At 36.5% G+C, this 20360-nt stretch overlaps 1 protein-coding gene across 7 annotated transcripts in view; it reads right to left on the bottom strand.

The window, feature by feature from the left end:
* Positions 1-20360, bottom strand: part of cacna1ea (calcium channel, voltage-dependent, R type, alpha 1E subunit a) — a 149566-nt gene that overhangs the window by 102066 nt on the left and 27140 nt on the right. The window lies entirely within an intron of this gene.

Below are 20360 nucleotides of genomic sequence, written 5' to 3'. Positions count from 1 at the left end.
AAATCGAGGCAATGTTTTTCCAATCTTCTACTATCCAATTTTGGTGAGCCTGTGCATATTTTAGCCTCAGTTTCCTGTTCTTATCTGACAGGAGTGTCACCGGTGTGTCTTCTGCTGCTGTAGCTCAGCTGCTTCAAGGTTCGATGTGTTGTGCGTTCAGAGATGCTCTTCTGCAGACCTCAGTTGTTCCGAGTGGTTATTTGAGTTACTGTTGCCTTTCTATCAGCTCTGACCAGTCTGGCCATTCTCCTCTGACCTCTGGCATCAACAAGGCATTTTCGCCCACAGAACTGCCGCTCACTGGATTGTTTGGATTCTGACCATTTTCTGTAAACCCTAGAGATCGTGAATATCCCAGTAGATCAGCAATTTCTGAAATACTCAGACCAGACCATCTGGCATCAACAACCATGCCATGTCCAAAGTCACTTAAATCACATTTCTTTCCACATTCTGATGCTCAGTTTGAACTTCAGCAGATCATCTTGACCACGTCTACATGCCTAAATGCATTGAGTTGCTGCCATGTGATTGGATGATAAGATATTTGCATTAATTGGAAGCATTTGTTCAGGTGGTGTAGTCAACATCTGCTTTATATACATCATTTGCAGTAGTGACTTATGCTTTAGTGATGCCAAGAGACTTTCTTTGACAACAATTGAGAGGAAAGCACAGAAACTTGGAACTTTGCCTCTCCTCGTGTCTATAGTAGCATAACACTTGTTTACTCATTCAGTATTTACTACACAGTGAAGTCTTATATATGGAGAAAGAATCAAATGAGTTCAGACACAGCTTCAGACATTATAAAAAAACTAAATAAACTGAGTCAGATATGCAATAAAATAATTGCTGCCTGTTGCTATTTTCCAAAGACAAATGTATCAGGCTGATACAAACAAAACAACTGATTCCTAATGTATATTGTAAGCAATACATTCAATTGTCGCTATATACTTGATATATACGTAATGTCTAGACTGGTAATTGTCTCTCTGTGTTTGTCATGTCTCCCTCCCTCCTACTTCTGTAGCAGGTCTATGTTCGTTTAAAGAAAACACAATTAATTTGACAGTTCTAGGCGTACCTCAATCCAAGGTAAATCAGCTGACCCTGACCTCTCTGTTTAAGTTTTGTATTTTATTCCTAACGAGTTAAAAGCTACCCAAGAGGCATGAACCTGCGAGACATCTCCGCTCCCACATAATGAAGTGTCCTTGTCATCCTAATAGTGGTCTCCATGGTGACTGTACACCGTTGAATTTCTAATTTGTTCCTCCCGTTATTGGCAGCAAAAGGTTCGCTTAACAAAAAGACACCTTTCATAGCTGCGATCTTAAACGGACGTTCACTGTCACACTAAGAGACATGCTGTATGTGCTATAGATAATCCAAATGTCACACGCTCGCTCACAAGCAGCTTCCATCTGAATTCTACCTCAGATGACAATATACCTCGATTGTAAATCACCCTTCACTGCCTAACCAAAAAACACAAACACACAACATATTTCTATCTGATTGCAATATATGATACAAAGAACCAATTTATTTCCAAACCAAACTCAAGTTCTTAAAGGATTAGTTCACTCAAAAATGAAAATTATCCCATAATTCACTCACACTCAAGCCATCCTAGGTGTATATGACTTTCTTCTTTCAGCCGAACACAATATCCTGGCTCTTCCAAGATTTATAATGGGAGTGTAGTACCTGAGATTTTGAAGCCCAATAAAGCGCATCCATGCATCATTAAAGTTATCCACACGGCTCCAGGGGAGTAATAAATGCCTTCTGAAGCGAAGCGATGCATTTGTGTAAGAAAAATTATCCATATTTATAACTTAACTATAAACTATAATCCCTGGCTTCAGGTTACGGCCATACGTGAGTCTAGTTCCGGTGGAAGAGTGATCTCTGACCCGACGTATGAAGTATTGATGAAGCCCAGAACCACGAGTGGAGTCTACTCTTACCTAAGCTTGCGCTACGCCTACATCCAAGGTCATAAGTCGGGTCAGAGGTCACTCTTCTGCCGGAACTAGACTCACATACAGCCGTTACCTGAAGCCAGTGATTATAGTTTATAAAGGTTTAAATATGGATATTTTTCTTACAAAAATGCTTCGCTTGACTTCAGAAGGCATTTATTAACCCCCTGGAGTCGTATGGATTACTATTATGATGGATGGATGAGCTTTTTGGAGCTTTAAAAACTCAGGTACTATTCACTCCCGTTTTAAAGCTTGGAAGAGCCAGGATATTTTTTAACATAACACCGATTGTGCTTGGCTGAAAGAAGAAAGTCATATACACCTAGGATGGCTTGATGGTGAGTTAATTCATTTTTGTGTGAACTAACCCTTTAAATGGATAATTCGCAAAAAAAAAATATCATTTCATAATTTAGGCCATTTTGAAAAATGCCTGTTTTTACTTTTTTGTTGTTGTTGTGCATACAGTGAAAGCATTAAGGCCCGTTCACACCAAGCACGATAACTATAAAGATAACGATAAAGATAACTATATATGCGTCCACACCAACGACCGATAACGGTCTTTTTATTCTAGCACGCGCGCGCCCGGATGATCCAGATCCATTTTAAATGCGCGAGACCTTTAAATTAGAATGGATTCTGATTGGCTGTCAGTGTTTTATCGTTCGACAGCTGGAAAAAAATCGTTCTGATAGTGATCCCAACGATATCGTTCCTCATATCTTTATCGTTATAGTTGTGGTGTGAACTCTGTTATTCTTTAATATGGAGAGCGATTTTTAGAATTATATCTTTATCTTTATTGTTATCGTCCTTGGTGTGAACGGGCCTTTAGGGTCCAATGCGGTTTTCAACCACATTAACTTTCATTGTTTGAACAAAAACATTCTTTAAAATATCTTCGTTTGTGTTCCAGTGTGAGTAAAAAAGTCATAAGGTTTGGAAAGACATGAGTGTGAGTAAATGATGACTGAATTTTCATTTTCACTTTCCCTTTAACAAGGGTAGATCAAGAGTTTTCATTTCTTTGATGGTACAAATGGACCATAAACAGCTAGATAGTTAATTTGTTTTATTTGTCTTCAAGGACGAAATGTGTCTTGGTTTTAATAGTTCAACTCAAATGAGATTTGAAATGAGAGACTGCAAGATATAAAAGACACCCTAACTGCCATTAAATCAGTATTAAACCAATCTTTTATCTTTTTCAACAATTTAAAAGTCCTTTTTCTTCTTTCACAGGTCATAAACTAAAATTGATAAGGTGTCTATAACATTGAAAGAAAGAAAAAAACACAATCCTGGACAATCTAGCGATGGCGATGCTCTTTCTCACATCCTATTTCATGCACAAAGAGCCTTGGTATAGCGTTTGAAATAATCACCTTAGAAATGTCACCACACAAGCACCGGCGACACAAAGCCCAGACAGGAGCACTTGATCACAACTCACATAGACTAAATAAAGCACATCTATGGGATCGGTGCAGTATCTCAACCAAGCCCTAATTCAAGCGATTTGGCTTGTGTTTTCTGTCCTCTGTTACCTAGCAACAGCCTCGTCTTCTCCTCATCTCAAACGACTGGGATGAAACCATAACTCAAGCTTATATAAATCGTATATTCAGAAAATAATCTTGGCTTTATTTTAGTGTACTACTACTGATTGTCAGTTGGAAGACAGCAGATCTGCAAACATATCGTGTATCTGTTTTTGTGAGATATCAGAGGTAGAAGCCACCTACTAATGCGGCAATTCAGAAATTCATAATTACAACAGGAAAGACTACGAACAACAACACGAAACAGGATATTAATTGCTGTACGTGATCACGGTACATCATCCCTAAACATATAATCATTTGAAGTGCTGTTTCCAACCAAATTCCTTCCATATATCAGATAAGAGTGGCAAATCCAAGCTTAAACCCTAATGTAAATGTTTACTTAGGAGTGCGATGTGACACATCCTGGTCATACTAAGCATGTTGAATTATTTAGGAGAAAAATATTAATGTTTAATATCACGTCAGTCATTCTTCGAATCTTCGAAGCCCACTCTGGATAACTTGCATCCTTGCTTATTTTACAACAATCTCTAAATGGTTCTTTTTTATGTCAAAAGTTTGACATAAAAACATCTAAGAGGTAGCTTATGCATTTTCTCTGTTGTCAAGGTGAAAGCATATTTGGTAACAGCTCAAAAACCTGCCAGACACCTGTTACTCTTGGTTGTGCATGTGAAGCTTGAATGGCCATTAGTGTTGTGTGGACAGAGATCTGTCTCCATCTAGCGGTAGCAGCTTCAAGCAACAGTGTAAAAGGAAACTGAGTGACAGTGTTATTTTAGCATTATTTATATACAATTATAGTATTTATTAATATTATTGAATCAACTTTTTAAGTTTTTATGTGCTTTTGTCATTTTTATTAGTTTTTATTTAGGGTTATTTGTATTTGTAATGTAATTATATTTTTAACAACTCTATTTAGGTTTAATTTATGTGTATTCCAGTTTTAGTTTTAGTTATTGCAGTACTTCAACTAAAACTTTATTTCAGTTAGTTCTCAAGGCAACATTTCTAATTTCCGTTTAATGTTTTTTTAATCTAATACAATTTGAAAATGAAGTAACATTACAGCAATACAAAAAGATCAAATGGTTGAAAAATTACTGAATTTTAATTTTGAGTGAACAATTCTTTTATAGTTTTTCTCAATCAATTTGGCTCAATTCTCGAATGAGAATTTTCTCAAAACAACAAGTTCAGATCTCTGAATAGATAGTTGCTTGAATTTTGCAATGTATGAAACCTTATGGTGAAAAATGATTTCTAACAAGCTCTAACAAGTGCACCAGACTTCCTGATCAAAGCCATAGCAGTGCTCTTATTTCTGAGATTAAATAATCCATCTCCATAAAGTACATTTTGCTGCTCAGCATATATATATAAAAAAAAGATTGAATGTTGTAATTCATTTTGGCATCTAGACAGGAGATCAGAGCAGCACTGTAAATTACACTTCTTGTACAGTGGCCATTCAAAAGCTTCCATCAGGAGATGGTCCTGGCAGGGTTTGCGGGGGTTTGGAGCCACATGGCAAGGGAGGATGGATGGCTTGCCTGGCTCTCACCCCGCTGGCACAGACAGGGGCATCAAGGGCACAGAATCAGGGTAGGGACAGATGGGTTGTGGACGAGGTTGAGGAAGGAAGTGCTTTGTGTGCTAGTATTTGTGCTAGTATTTGTGTGTGTGTGTGTGTGTGTGTGTGTGTTACGTGTTGATAGTTTGAGCAGTGTTCAGTAACGGTTAGTACCTGTAAGTGAATTATCACACCATGTGATTAGGTAATCAAAGAGAGGGTTTTGATAACAACAATTTTGTGTGTGTATATATATATATATATATATATATATATATATATATATATATATATATAAAGACAATTACTACAAGAATGATAAAAAATCAATTTCCTCATTAACTCCAGGTACTTTGCACCATTAAGTGTATAGATCCAAAACGTGTGTAGATCCAAGATGTTTCAATCTATTCCCACCTCTTATGGTACAGGGGATAGATTCAATTCCAATCACTTTAAGGGAGTTGTCACTACCATGACCCACCTCATTATAATGCCTTGCCATAGGATACATCAAGCTTATAGTACGAATAGCATATTTATTTCAGCCACTCTCAATTTTCTTTTTGTTTGACCTAAAAATGTCCACAATCACATTCCAAACTATAAATTACACAAGAGGAATTACAATTAATAAACGATTCAATTGGATATACTTTTCTAGAAAACACATTAGTTAAAATGTTTGTTTTTACCATGTTATCGCAATGATTGCACCCTCCCACATCTAAAATTACCCACTAAAGAACCAAGCCATGTTTTATTTTCAGGGGCAGAAAGATAACTAGCACTACCGCACCACCACTAAGAGAACCCATCATTTCAAATAAATAAAGATAAATAAATAAAACCATTAATAAAAATAAAATGGTCTTTGGTGCCAACCAAATTAAACATGTTTAAATGTAAGAACTGAAAAGAACTAAATGAAAGGAAGAATGATATTTTTCATTTCTATGCACCAATATAACAATCCAGCTATTTGTACCCACACATATATCTTTATTTAAACATTTTGATATATAGCGTATGAAAATGCCACACCTCTGGAAACTAACTGTTTATTTTGAACTGGTTCACTGAAATGATCTGAAACCAGACAGTATTATTTAAAAAGCCCATTAAAATGATATTGACTATGATATTCACCAGCAAAACCATTGCAAATATACTGTGAATATTTTAACGATATATTGCAAAGCCCTAGATACAAACATCTGATGCAAACAAAATACTTCCAACTGCCTTTGATATGAATGGGAATGCAGATGGATACTATTCTCCTGATATTACATACAGTATAGACCTCCTTCTCTATAACATAAAAACTGAAAAACACAACTGAGATTTTCCAAAAATATGATTGTTAATGCAGTATCGTTATTGACCACAAGGGGAGGCTGATGAGATTGTATATTGCTGGAAGCAGGTGTGAGTTGCTTCTGTGAAATGCACCTATTAGCTGTCTCTATCTATCAGCATGCTCTCCAAACAAACATTACTCACCACACATAAGCTATGACTGTGGCCTCCCAATAGAGGTATGAAGAGGCAAGATGATGGAGTATCCAAAGAGAACGAGCAACCACACACACATATAATCTTTCACCTGCTTGTTGTGTCAGCCTAACACACTTCCCAGACTATCCCAGCTGCACAACAGGTAGGTTAGACACATTAATTAAGACCTAATTTGCGATGACGACTCAAGGAACAGCACCGCAGCTATTTTTCATAATCACATATAAGACCAAAATGGGGTTAATGACATTCTTTCATCAGATCTCTCCCAAAACAGCGTTTCACCGGTATGCAAAGGGCTTCCAAACACGTTGCCACCTTTGATATTTAAATGCGATGTGAACGTGCATGTAAGTGATTCCACAGCAAAGGAAAGATCTGACATTCATCTGGCCTACTGCTGTATTCTCAACACTTTTATGTTTTGAGCACGGAGCGATGCTCCTAAAAGCTCCCACCCCCACTATCCTCACCTCCCTCTACTTGCCCCGTGCATATCTTTGTACTGCGTCACAAGCTGCAAAGCACCAAACGGCCCTTCAAGACCAGATTCTCACCGGATTTGGCTCCAGGACGCAGATTTCACATTGTGGCGACTCAACACAGACCCAACAAAAATGACCTTAAAATGAAGCATTAAAACTCAATTAAATGTTATTATAAACCGGGTAGGTGCAACAATATGCAAAATTATTAACATTATGTTAGGGTAAATAGGATAAGCGGGCAGTTTTGTAACTGCATAAACAATAGCAGATGTATGATTTGTCAGGTGATTTAAACACGTGGAACAAAATAGTTTAAGAGTATTTAACATATTACCAAGTGAGAGAATAAATTGGGCAAAAATGCATCAGTTTGATGTCACAAAAAAAGATGGGAAGTGTTTTCTCCCCCCTTACAAGAATAATTAATACGTTTATTTAAGTAAAGTTTAATACTTTTAATTTAGTAAGTTTAATTCACACAATAGTAACGTTTGCTGGTCTGGTCGTGCCAATAGTTCAGATTTGTATTAATATATATTATAAACATATATTTTCTCTGGCCCCAACACTTTTTTTAATGAACTTTAATGAACTTGTTAATGAATTTATAATTTCACATTTCCAATTTTAAATGTATAAGGTTTAAATAAAAAATCTCAAAAATATTATGCATTTTTCACACTTACTTTTTTTTTAATGAATTTAAATTTATAATTGTATATTTATAATTTCACATTTCCAATTTTAAATGTAGGCTATAAGGTTTATTATATATTTAAATTATTTAATATTTATTTTATATTCTTTCAAAAATATTTATTATGCATTTTGCATACATGCAAACATATTTTTTTCCATCAAAATATTTTCTTTAAAAAATAAAGCAGTAATAGCTGCAATAATACGGGTAAAACATGTTATTACCTGCATTTGTCATTGTTTTAGAAACTCACCAATTGAGAACCACTGTTCTAGATCAATAACAAATTCCTTATTAGAGGGATATACACTGCCTACATAACACTAGATAACACACACACACACACACACACACACACACACACACACACACACACACACACACACACACACACACACACACACACACATAACACTGGGTAACACTGGTTACCCAGTTCAGTCATGGACACGAAGTCGTTTTTATGAGCAGCAATCTTTTTGTACAGACTGCTGTAATAGCTCCTTTTGAATTCATTTATGGGCTACATCAATGGAGAAAATGGGAAAATAAGAGTGAATAGAACTTTTAATTTCGTTTATGAAATTCTCTAATGGGGACAGAAAATTAATTAGACAACCCAACAGACTATAGGAAGTATGTGGGAGTCTACTTTTGGATTCTGCTTTTGTTAATGCAAATGATGTCCTAATGGCTGAAGTAAGCCGTTTCATGTGGTTTAATATGAATGATTCAGACAAGAAAATGACCTCCCTTTATTATGAGAATCCTTTGATTCAAATCAAAGATTCCAATATCTTTAGATTCTAGATCATTAATTAATCAAGAGAGTGAAAACGCTGCATAATTGGCGCTCACTGATGAAAAATAATCTGTGACAGTACATTTTATATTCTTATTAGAATGTACAAAATAAACAAATCAGCTCATCCTATTTTTTTGTATTTAATTTACTCAGACTGGTAATCTTGCACATTTACAATGAAGCGCTTCCACTAACCAATGGTTGACATGTAATTTCATGGCTTTGCCAGCAGCGGCTTCCATAATATCAATAAATCTGGGTTATAAATAATTAAAAACACACAAGACTGTGTGTTGGAGTATAACAGAGTCAGAATGGTCTGTGAGAGGAATATTTCATGTTCTGCTTCTCTGAGACTGGGTCTATTAAAGACAACATTATACAGGAAGCTGATAGAGGCAATGATCTCAAAGAAACAGAAGGGGAGAGAAATTGACATTAAAAACAAAATGATTTGTGTAGTCTATTCTTAACACAGAATCTATTCCCATAACATAAGCTGTGTTACTTGCACCATAACATAGAATGCGGGCGAAGCAATGGGTTGATTTCATTCACTGTACCTAAATCAGCAAATACAGCAAACTGTGTTTCAGAAATCTATATGCTAAAATTGGAACTGTGCAGATGGATCATTTGTCACTTCATGCAACATTTCTGGGTGTTTAACATGTTTAGTAACAAGGATGAAATTGCTGATAAGACGTCTGGTGCCTTTTTGTGTTTTTAAAGAAATAGTCTTTAAAGGAATGTCAGGTCAGAGGTCACCCTTCCGCCGGAACTCGACTCTCTCTCGTGAACGCGCGTACGGCTGTTGTCGGAAGCCAGTCATTGTGGTTTATAAAGGTATTTTATAACAAAAACCCAACGCTTCACTTCAGAAGGCATTTATTAACCTACTGGAGTCGTATGGATTACTTGATTATGATGGATCGATGTGCTTTTTGGAGCTTCAAAAACTCATATTCACTCCCATTATAAAGCTTGGAAGAGCCAGGATATTATTTAATATAACTCCTATAACTGTGTTTGGCTATTACTATTCAAGGGGAATCAGAATGCCATACTGACTGCACGATAGGAGGAGCTGGGGATGGAGGAGGGTAATTAGCACCTGAGAAACACAATAGCTGTTGATAATACTGACGGAGCTTATATAAGTATACAGTGATGGGCGTCCTATTCCTATAGGTAGACGTGGATCAGCTGAGAGTCAGCTGATGCAAGCTTGACTAACGTGACCTGCCAGAACTGACGCTACGCTTGATGATAATTTACATTTTTGGGTGAACAATTCTTTTAATGGCCGTGACACACCAAGACGACAGTCAATGTCGGGCCGTCGGTGAGCGTCTGTCGGGCTAGTTTTTACTGTGTTCCACACGTCGGCGGCAATTCACCCGTGTACAGTACAGTATATACTGTGAGTAACACTGATGTCTACCTGCCGTGAAAAAAACATTAACCAGTTTATTGCAAGAAATTATTTACTGCAATAAATAATTTGATAACACTTTATTTTACTAACACTAACACTTTCTATGACTCGTCATAGACATAAACACAGAGAAGTAGCTCCGGCTACAATGTTCTTCCTCAAGAACATTAAAAAAATACTCTACATATAACCCAGGCCCTGCACACATTGATTATCATTTATTCCAACATCATTTACTTTAGCAACCAATTACATTTTCTGACAAAAACCTTTAGTCATTTTTCCATTTATTTCCTCTCTACAGACCACAGACGGATCTAGATCAATATATTCAAAAGTAACTCCTTCAAAAGTAATGCATCAACATGACATGTTCTGGTCCCTCTGCATCAACCTAAATCTATTAAAAAAGAGAGGTGTTCATGTAAAAAAAAAAAGGCAACTCATTTAGTCTATAATTAACCAATTACCTATATTTTAAGTAATTAAGTAAACATTTGTTTTTTATTTTATATTTCTATAAAGTTCTATGAAAAGTAACTTCATTTCGATGATTTAAAAATGTTTAATATGTGAGTTAGTTAATGTTTTCTATAAGAAATGTACATGGAACTCAAAATGCTGCTTTTGTTAAATCTACTGACACATGAACACTCATGAGACAAAACACACAATACTAAAACACAACACAGGATTAAACATTTGCTATATAAAACGCAAACGCATCCTGAAAAGAGTCAACAATTTGCCAAGTGTGACAAAATCAATAACAACATTGCAAACACGGCAGCCATAATTATGAATCCCCCAATGCCTTCTGGGAGAAGGGCAAATGGGACTGATCTAGGGTGAGAAATAAACCAGTGCTTGGGACAAAAATGCATTTAATGGTATTCCTATTTCATGATATTAGGCCAATCCAGTCATGGGGTTTGGTGTATGTTAGGACAGAGAGACCAAACAATTATTTAAAGTGCATTTCTAGTAGAGCGTGTATTGTTTTATTTCAGTTAACTGATTCAATTGAAGTACTTGACATTAATGGACACTGTATTTGTGGATTGTTTTTTACACGGTTTGAAAAGAATATGCCCTTGTTAACAATGCCCCTGAAAATCAATTTAAATTTTCAAAACAAATATTGTTGCTTAATGATTACGTGTCACATGTGGGTGGTTGTAGTGAAGCACATGATGATCAAGGTTACAAAAAAAAAAACAGTCTTTAATAATTATATCCAACTGACACAGGAAAATGTCAGAGAAAGATGATCACAACCACGTATAACACAGCCGCAAACATAAATGATACCAGACAATGAACAGGAGAACTAATTAACAGAACTAGGAACAGGTGTGGGATTAATTAATAACCAAGGAAACTAACTAGGGAACAGAACTCAGGCAAAACAGAACAGGGAACAGAATGAAAACGAAACTAAAACAGAACATACACATCACATTAAGTTGATTTATCTCGGGTTTTAGACAAAATACCTGATGATACTTTGTCTAATGTGATTATAGGGGGAGATTTTAATTGTGTTATTGACCCAGTTAAAGATGCACAGCCTAGTCGCACCACAAAAAGTAAATCTGCAGCTACTTTACATAGTTATTTGAAAAATCTCAACATGGTAGACATATGGCGATGTTTAAACCCATTAGCTCGAGAATATTCTTTTTATTCATCAGTGCATAAATCCTATTTCAGAATTGATTTCTTTATTATAGATTCCAATCTGATAAAAATGGTTAGATCCACTCAATACCATAACATATTAATATCATATCATGCCTCATTAACATAGGATCTAAAGTTGAAGTCAGAAAAAGGGACCTATAATAACTCCTTACTGAATGATACTAAATTTTGTGATTACATAATAGAAAAAAATGGGTACTTTCTGTCTGAAAATGATATTGGCAATGTGACAGACTCAGCACTGTGGGACTCAATGAAAGCAGTTGTTAGGGGGGATATAATCTCATTTCAATTAAGGAAAAACAAAGAAGATAAAAAGAGATTAAATTAAATAGACACCCATACTGAATTAGAGGAATGTTATAAACTTAATTATTGTTCAACTACTTTAAAAAGAATTGTAGCATTAAGAAGTAAATGCAAAAAAAAAAAAAAATCACTAAACAGCTTTATCAGATTAAACAACGTCATTTCGAACTGAAAAACCTCATCAACAACTAGCTCGACAGCTTAAACAGTCCCAAGCATCAAGAGCCATTCATAAGATTCGGACAGAGAGCAGAGAAATATTAACCGATCCCAAGCGGATAAATGAGCGCTTTGCAGACTTTTATAAAAAGGTATATACATCCAAAGGAAAGATATTAATGAAATATATCACTTCTTATCTAATATTAATCTTCCCCGATTAAGTGAAGAAGCTGTTGAAATGTTAGAAGAGGAGATTACTTTAAACGAAATCAACAAAGTGGTTAATAACCTAATAATAAATGTGCAGGCCCAGACGGGTTTAGTGCAGAATGTTATAAAAAGTTTTGGGAGATTCTTGCCCCTGTGTTTCTCCGTATGATTAATCACTTATTCTCCCAGTTGAAACTCCCCCCCCCCCCCCCCCATGTGGCACATTGTACAAGGCTAACATAGTTTTAATACCTGAACCCAGACGGGATACAATTAAGATGTACTCATATCGCCCAGTCTCTCTTATTCCAATAGAGGCAAACAATATATATGTTCAATCATCAGGAGGATCAGACTGGATTTAAGCCAAATCGGCACATACAGTCAAATCAGAGACGCCTTTATATAATATATACGAAGCATGTGACAAAAGCATGTTTGATCTCTTTAGATGCACAACGAGCTTTTGACAAAATTGAATGGCCTTATATGTTAACTACTCTAAAAAGATTTGGATTTGGGGCCAAAAGGATGCCAAAAAGCAAAAGGAGGATTTAGTATTCCCCACTTCAGATGTTATATTGGGCCGCTAATTTACAGTTCCTTTCCTGGTGGAGACAAACTCCAGAGAATAATGGGGAGATACCGGAATGGGTCTGGTTAGAAAGAACCTTGTGTAGGAAGACATCTTTAGAAGCTTTGTTGAATAGTCCAGTAAAAATTGAATCAAGGTCTTATAATGAGAATTTAATAATAAATAATTCCCTTAAAATACAGAAGCGGATTAAATCATTTTTGGATCTTCCACATATATATTTGGACAGCCCAATTTGTAAAAACCATGCCATCACTCCAGGTTTACATGACAAGGTTTTCTCCCAATGGAAGCAAATGTGTTTAATTTCCATAAGGGACTTGTATATTTATACATTTGGTTCATTTACTCAACTTAAATTCAAATATTTTATCTACAGATTTTTTCCGGTATTTACAAATTAGGGATTTTATAAGGAAACATTTCATAGGCTTTGAAAACATATCAATACATAAAATTCTCGAAACACTAAAGCCCCTTGCACACTGAGTCTGAAATTCGCGTCCGAAATTTTCACATGTTAAAAAATAAATACGACCTCACGTTATGTCAATCACACTTGTACACTGCCTCTGAAACTTTCGTCCGTCAAAAAAAAAAATCGAATCAGGTTCGATTTTCTGCGTTTTCCGCATCCGTAACAAGGGTTTGAATGGTGTTTTGACAGTTTAGAGCCACAGAATGACGGATACGAAAAAAACGCATGCGAAAATTTCTGATTCAGTGCGCAAGGAACTTTAGTAATCGTAGTCCAGTGGAATAAGGTGCCGTTTCTTTTTTTTATGCTCTATTACTAGACAAGGTGAACACAAACACTGTTCATATTAAGCAAGAATGGGAGAAGGAACTTGCTATAGAATTGTCTAGTGATTCATGGGTTTAATAAAATTCATTAATGTTCTATTAATGCTAGACATGCTGTGATCCAATTTAAAGTTATTCACAGACTTCATTATTCGAGGACCAAATTACATAGGATTTACCCAAATGTATCCTCTACATGTAACGAATGTAAAATCGCAGAAGGTACGTTGTCTCATGCCTTCTGGTCATGTCATAAAATCTGGCCTTTCTGGCAGCATATATCTGAATTTCTCTCAGAAGCATACAAAGTGGGCATTTTTGGGGATACTTCAAGTATAGGAAATAAATATTTATCACAGGCCGTTTCATTATGCATGATCTTAGCAAAAAAAGCAATTTTACAGAAGTGGAAATCTGAGTCGGTGCCCATATTTCAGAGTTGGCTCAGAGAATGTGTTGAGAGCTGAGATATAAGTTAGCAAATAGACCCAAGACAATTTTAAAAATGTGGAACCCAATAAAATCCTTACTTAATCTTGATTTATAACTTCTTAAGGGCTTAGTGGTCAAGGAAAGGTGTGCGCTCTGTGTGCTTCGACTAGTCTTAGATATTGCCTGTTATCTTAAAGGAGAACTCCGGTCAATTTTAACATTGAGCTAATTTTTTTGTACATTTGGAGTGCTGTCAATACAGAGAACAACGACAAAAATCGGTGTTGCCTACACCGTGTTATCCTCTTTTTAAAATTTGCACCCTGTTGACTTCAATGGGGCAAGTTTTAAACCTGCTTTTAGCCTCTTAACATCCTTGATGTGTCATTACAAGTGCACAGCCAATGTGAGTGATTCCTGCAGAGTGAACACGGTGAATCTGACTGCAGTAGATGTGAAAGATATGAATAAAAATGATGTTATTTCAGCCAGCGCACATACCTGTATTTACATCCTGTTTTCGGTCAAAGTCCATAGTAGTCGATTGTCGAGTTCACGCGCATAGGTTTAGTACCTATGATCACGCGCGTGAACTCGACAATCGACTACTATGGACTTTGACCGAAAACAGGATGTAAATACAGGTATGTGCGCTGGCTGAATAAACATCATTTTTGTTAATATCTTTGACATCTACTGCATGGGTATGACCCGGATTCGAGACCCAGGTTCGAGACCCGCACGGAGCGGGGTGTGAAGGACCGGGTGAGAGGGGTTACATTGGTGCCGTGACCCGGATGGGAGTGAGGTTTAGGGGGGTGAGTGTAACGGAGGCCAGCTAGTAGTTGCTGTGCGAGTAAACCTCACTCCTCTGATCTCAATAGACGCTCTAGCGACAGATGCTAGAGGCTGCCTTTAGCCTCCTTGTTAGAGCGCCTGACTCTCATGCCGGAGACCCGCACGGAGCGGGGTGTGAAGGACCCGGGTGAGAGGGGTTACATATGCATTATCAAAGTAATTTTATTCATTCATTTTTGTTTATTTTATTTTTCCTCACATGTTTATATATTCATATATGTACTACATTTACGCAGTCAGTCACATACTCATTTAGTTTCTTGGAGTACAATATGTAAGACTTGTACTTATAACATCTACGAATGAGGGCAGGGGGGAGGTTTTGTTTCTGACACTTATAGTAGAACATATTGTGATTGTTATTAATGTTTCCCTGTTTACGAAAAGCTAAAAAAAAACAATACAATACAATACAAGTACAATAACCTATTATGCTTGCTGGTTCGACTTCTGACTATAACAGAAATGCTGCATCAAGACACATTACATGTATTACTTTAAAGTTGTTGTTAGAATTTCCCACAAACTTTTAAAATAGCAGGTAAAATAACAGTTCAGCTTTTTTCAGCATTATTGACTAGATCTAGAAATATTTTTTTACTGTGGCTTGGTGCATTTAAAAAAAACAAAACACATTGACAAATAAGAGACTGTGCTCATGCATCTAGACACATCATTCTTCATTTCTGCCTCTCCTCCTTTTGTGACTGACAAACACATCAGATCAGGCTGATGAATAGGCCTTTTCAACATGTCAACATAAATTATTCAGCTTTGACAAACAAGTCTGACATTTAAACTCTGCTGGTTGTTGAGAGCAAAACATTTATAGGCTGAACAGAACAACTTAAGGTAAAAATGCTTTTAAATGCGTCTTAAATGTCCCTTGGAGACAAAAACACCGTTAGCATCGCAATATAAACCCCCATACCTGTTTAAGGTTTCCCCCTGTATTTATTCTTTTAGGTAAAATTAAATAAAAATATAAACTGTTCAAAAGTTTGAGGCTGGTAAGATTTTTTTTTATGTTTTTGAAAAAAGTCTCTTATGTTCACCTGTATATTACGGTTTCAAATATATAGTAAAAACAGTAATATTGTAAAATATTCTAATTATTATTTTTTATATTTTAAATTGAACACAAACATGCAGAAATCATTCTAATATGCTGATTTACTGCCCAAGAAACATTTCTTTATTATCAATGTTGAAACATTTTTTTAATATATTTTTGTGGTAACCATGATACGTTTTTTCAGGTATCTTTGAAGAATAGAAAAAAAAAATACATTTATTTGAAATAACTTTTGTAACAATATAAAAGTCTTTTTATTATAAAAGTCTGATCAATTTAATGCATCCTTGCTGAAAAAAAAAAGTATTAATTCCTTTCAACAAAAAACTTTCTGACCTTAAACTTTTGAATGGTAGTGTATATTAAAAGATATATCAAAATTGCACCAATCAATTGAAGAACTCCTGCTTAAAAACAATGTATAAACAGAAAAGAAAGTGAAACTGGTATTATGACAATGAACATGTCAATCATTCCCAATATTCCTGATACATCGACTACATTCTTATCATGCACCGTTGTCACTGTGTATTGTGGACATCTGAGACACAAATTCCACCCAACATCTAGATGTCTACACAAGCTCTGCCGCATTTCTGCTTTTAGTCAGAGCACAGAATGATGCTGAAAGATGGAGACAGCAGAGCGCCAAGGGCCATTCCATTCAACACATCACAGCCACAGGGCCACGGTAGAGAACACCTGTCTTCCACCTGGATGAACGACCCTGACTCCTATTGGAAGATCACACAGGCTAAGGGCAATACAGAGTCAATGTGTGTGTGTTTTTATCAACGTTTGTGAGTGCATCTTTGAGTATTTATCATGAATGTCTCTAAGCTCGTTTGTGTGTTTTTCATAAATGATTGTGAGTGCATTTGGGTCAGCAAATGTCCTCACAACAATATTAAAAATAAAACCTACAGGGGACCAGATAATAATCACAATAGGGAAATTTGAAATTTGTGTATATTTACTTGTGTGTGTATCTGTGCAGCTATGTTTCATGAATGTATGTGCGAGTACCTCTTTCTGTTTCATGAATGTATTCTAAAAATAGGCCTGTCTGTCATTTGGTCTCTGTTCTACACTGTTCTCCTCTCACAGCAGCTTCTGCCCACCCTGTTTAAGAGCAGCTCTCATTATCTTACAATGTGTCTTCCTTCCAGTGACGTCTTGAGCAGAGGGTCCAAAATTAACCCCTGTTGAACACCAAATGTGTAACGATCACCAGTGAGAGTGCCCGGAATTACTATCAGAGGGCACTCCAACCTGGACAATCATAACACATCCACAGACTCCATTCCCCATAATCCTTTACCAAGACTAATCAGCCATGATCACATTCACCTGTGTCTCATCATCTTGTTTACTTACCCTATATAAGCCTGGTTCTTTCTGTCATTCCCTGCGAAGTCTTGTTAGTTGTTTACACTGCATCTCTGAGCGTTTTCCTGGTCCTATGTCTGTGGGTTTTGGATTTCTTGCCTGTCTCTGGATTACCCTTTTGCCTGTGTTCCCTCCCTGCCTGCCTGCCTGTTTGTTTGATTGGACTGCCTGCCTGTGTTTGACCTTGCCTGTACTTTGGATTACGTGTTTGGATTGTCCCTATTAAATAAACTGCATTTGGATCCTCAACCTTCGTGTCTCAGAGCAGTACGTGACAAAATGTGAGTAAAAATTGGCTTTGGCTAGTAAAAAAAGAAAAAAAAGAAAATGCTCATAACCTTTTAAATGAACTGCAACAAATGCATGCCTTAAATTGATTTGAAGAATTATACTCTGTTAATGCTATAACAAAACCCATCTCTTTTTTCTCCAGAACTCCATGAGGTGGCATATGTGGAACATTCCTCACATTTACCACCAAAAAAATAAGTCAATGCATCATCTTCATGTTTTTTGACAAAATAAAACAAAATAAAAAGTGATGGGCTAGCCAGGGTGCCATTCATCAAGGGTGTTTCCCTGTCTACAGCCTGAAATGCTGGGATAGGCTCCCGCATACCAAGACCATACAAGACAAGTGGTTTGTAGAATAGAATAGAATAGAATAGAATAGAATAGAATAGAATAGAATAGAATAGAATAGAATCTATTCGAACAGAATCAAAAACTGAGGGTCAAATCAATTTCTGTGATGTCAGACTTGTCTATTATCTACAGACAATATTATTATTACTACTATTAAATATAACAATACCTATGCCTTTCTATTTGAGGACCATTCAGTGACATTAAATGGTGGAATCATTATGCTTCTTCAAGAATTCAACAACAAGCAACAAGCTTACACGTTGCACGCTTGCGTGAAAAGGCCTGGGTAAAGTGTGTTAAAAGCCTCCCATGTTTCACAGAATGAGGGCTAAAGATCAGTTTGAGTGAGAGGTTTAATTAGATCTTGAAAGGAGGCAATGGGATGGTGGCTTGAGGATCTGCTCCATCCACTTTTCAAGAGTTTTGATTTTGGCGCAATCAGCGATGAGGTTTCCATGGCGATGCCTATGACCTGTGCACCTCTTGAATACAGTAAAGTCAGATGGGAGATGAAAACATTGTGTCACTCTTGACTGCACCGGCGCTATTGTCTACCATCATGAGCTGAATTATCCTGACAGTGCTTAATCACGCAACCCAAGCGAGCAGCAACAAACCATTAGGCATCTGTAGAGACAGTGGCAATAATAGCCCAGCGCAAGACATATTGCGAAGCCCAATTGTCTCTGCATGTGTGTGAAATGACACATGATGTCGTACGCTTGTGTTGTGACAGCAACTTTTTTTCCCCAGGCTTAGTATTTTTCCTGTCTGCTACTTAACTGAACAGAGACTCCCACGCAGTCACATAGTACATTTACTCACACACACACACACAACAGTCATGCAACACAGTGTTAGTTCACTTAAATGTCTGTCTGAACAATTTGGACCAAATATAAGAAATAAAATGTTCTCTTCAACATCTTAATGTTAAGGGCTGTGTCTTTCCATTGTCTGGAGAAAAAGGAGAAGGAACCTTTTCCTCTATAAAGAAATGTTTTTGTTTGTTGACAGAAAAAGCATAGGCTCTTTTACATATGGGCTCAAGGAGGACAAAAGCATATGTTTTCCGAGAGCTATGACTCATATGTAACCTTACAGTAGTCACGTTGAAATGCTACCATGACAGGCTTCATAGATGGATGGAAACAGATCACAAAACATAATGTTGCTCATCTATATCATGCAAAAGGTTAAAAGAATAGATATTCTATATATTCGACATATTCTGACCATATTTCAGACTCATTCTTGCTATTTCAAGCATTTAAGCAGCACGTTTGAAATTCCACAAGAGGTTTGTTCTCGTGCGATAAGCAGGTTCGGTTGAGCTTCTGTTTATGTTCGCTGATCAATGTTTATATGTGAGTAAAAGCCTAAATTCAATCTGTTCATCATATAAAGCGATCGAGAATTTGGACTAAACCGCTCAATTCATATGAATTAGTTTCTACAATCTCTTTATGAGCCTTTCAACGCGTAGCGTCAAAAGTTTCAGTTGCGTAGCTGGCTATGGACGGACAGAAAGCTCTAGCATTTCATCAAAAATATCTTAATTTGTGTTCTGAAGATGAACAAAGGTTTTATGGGTTTGGAACCACATGAGGGTGAGTAATTAACAGATTTTTTTTTTGTAAACTAACCATTTAAGATTCATGTAGCAGCTTTCATTGGCCAAAATGTAAAGTCAATGTCCCCACAATAACAGATCAGCATGAAATTCATTCAGGAATGTTGTGCAAGTTTACTGCAACATTGTCGCAACAATGATGGTGTGAACTTCACATTCTTTTGACGCTCATTGTCACAGTTATAAACACAATGGCTTTCTTCTTCCATAAGGGGGTTTGGCATCACAACAGCTTTGTTTCCATGTGGACCGTTAAGAACGCGAGACATCTCACAGATCCTAGAAAATCCTAGAGAATTCAACCAATCAGATGATTACTTTGAAACTCCCAAAGTATTTCTCATTTGATGTGCTATATTCATCGGCCTGTGGGCATAACATCTGAGGCTAGACTTAGACTATACTGCATATAAAAGCCACTCTATTATATACACGGCCAGAAAAA

The sequence above is a fragment of the Squalius cephalus genome, assembly GCF_949319135.1.
Source record: "Squalius cephalus genome assembly, chromosome: 16".
NCBI lineage: Eukaryota > Metazoa > Chordata > Actinopteri > Cypriniformes > Leuciscidae > Squalius > Squalius cephalus.
The sequence above is the reverse complement of the archived record's forward strand: the minus strand, read 5'-3'. Positions and strand labels throughout refer to the sequence as shown.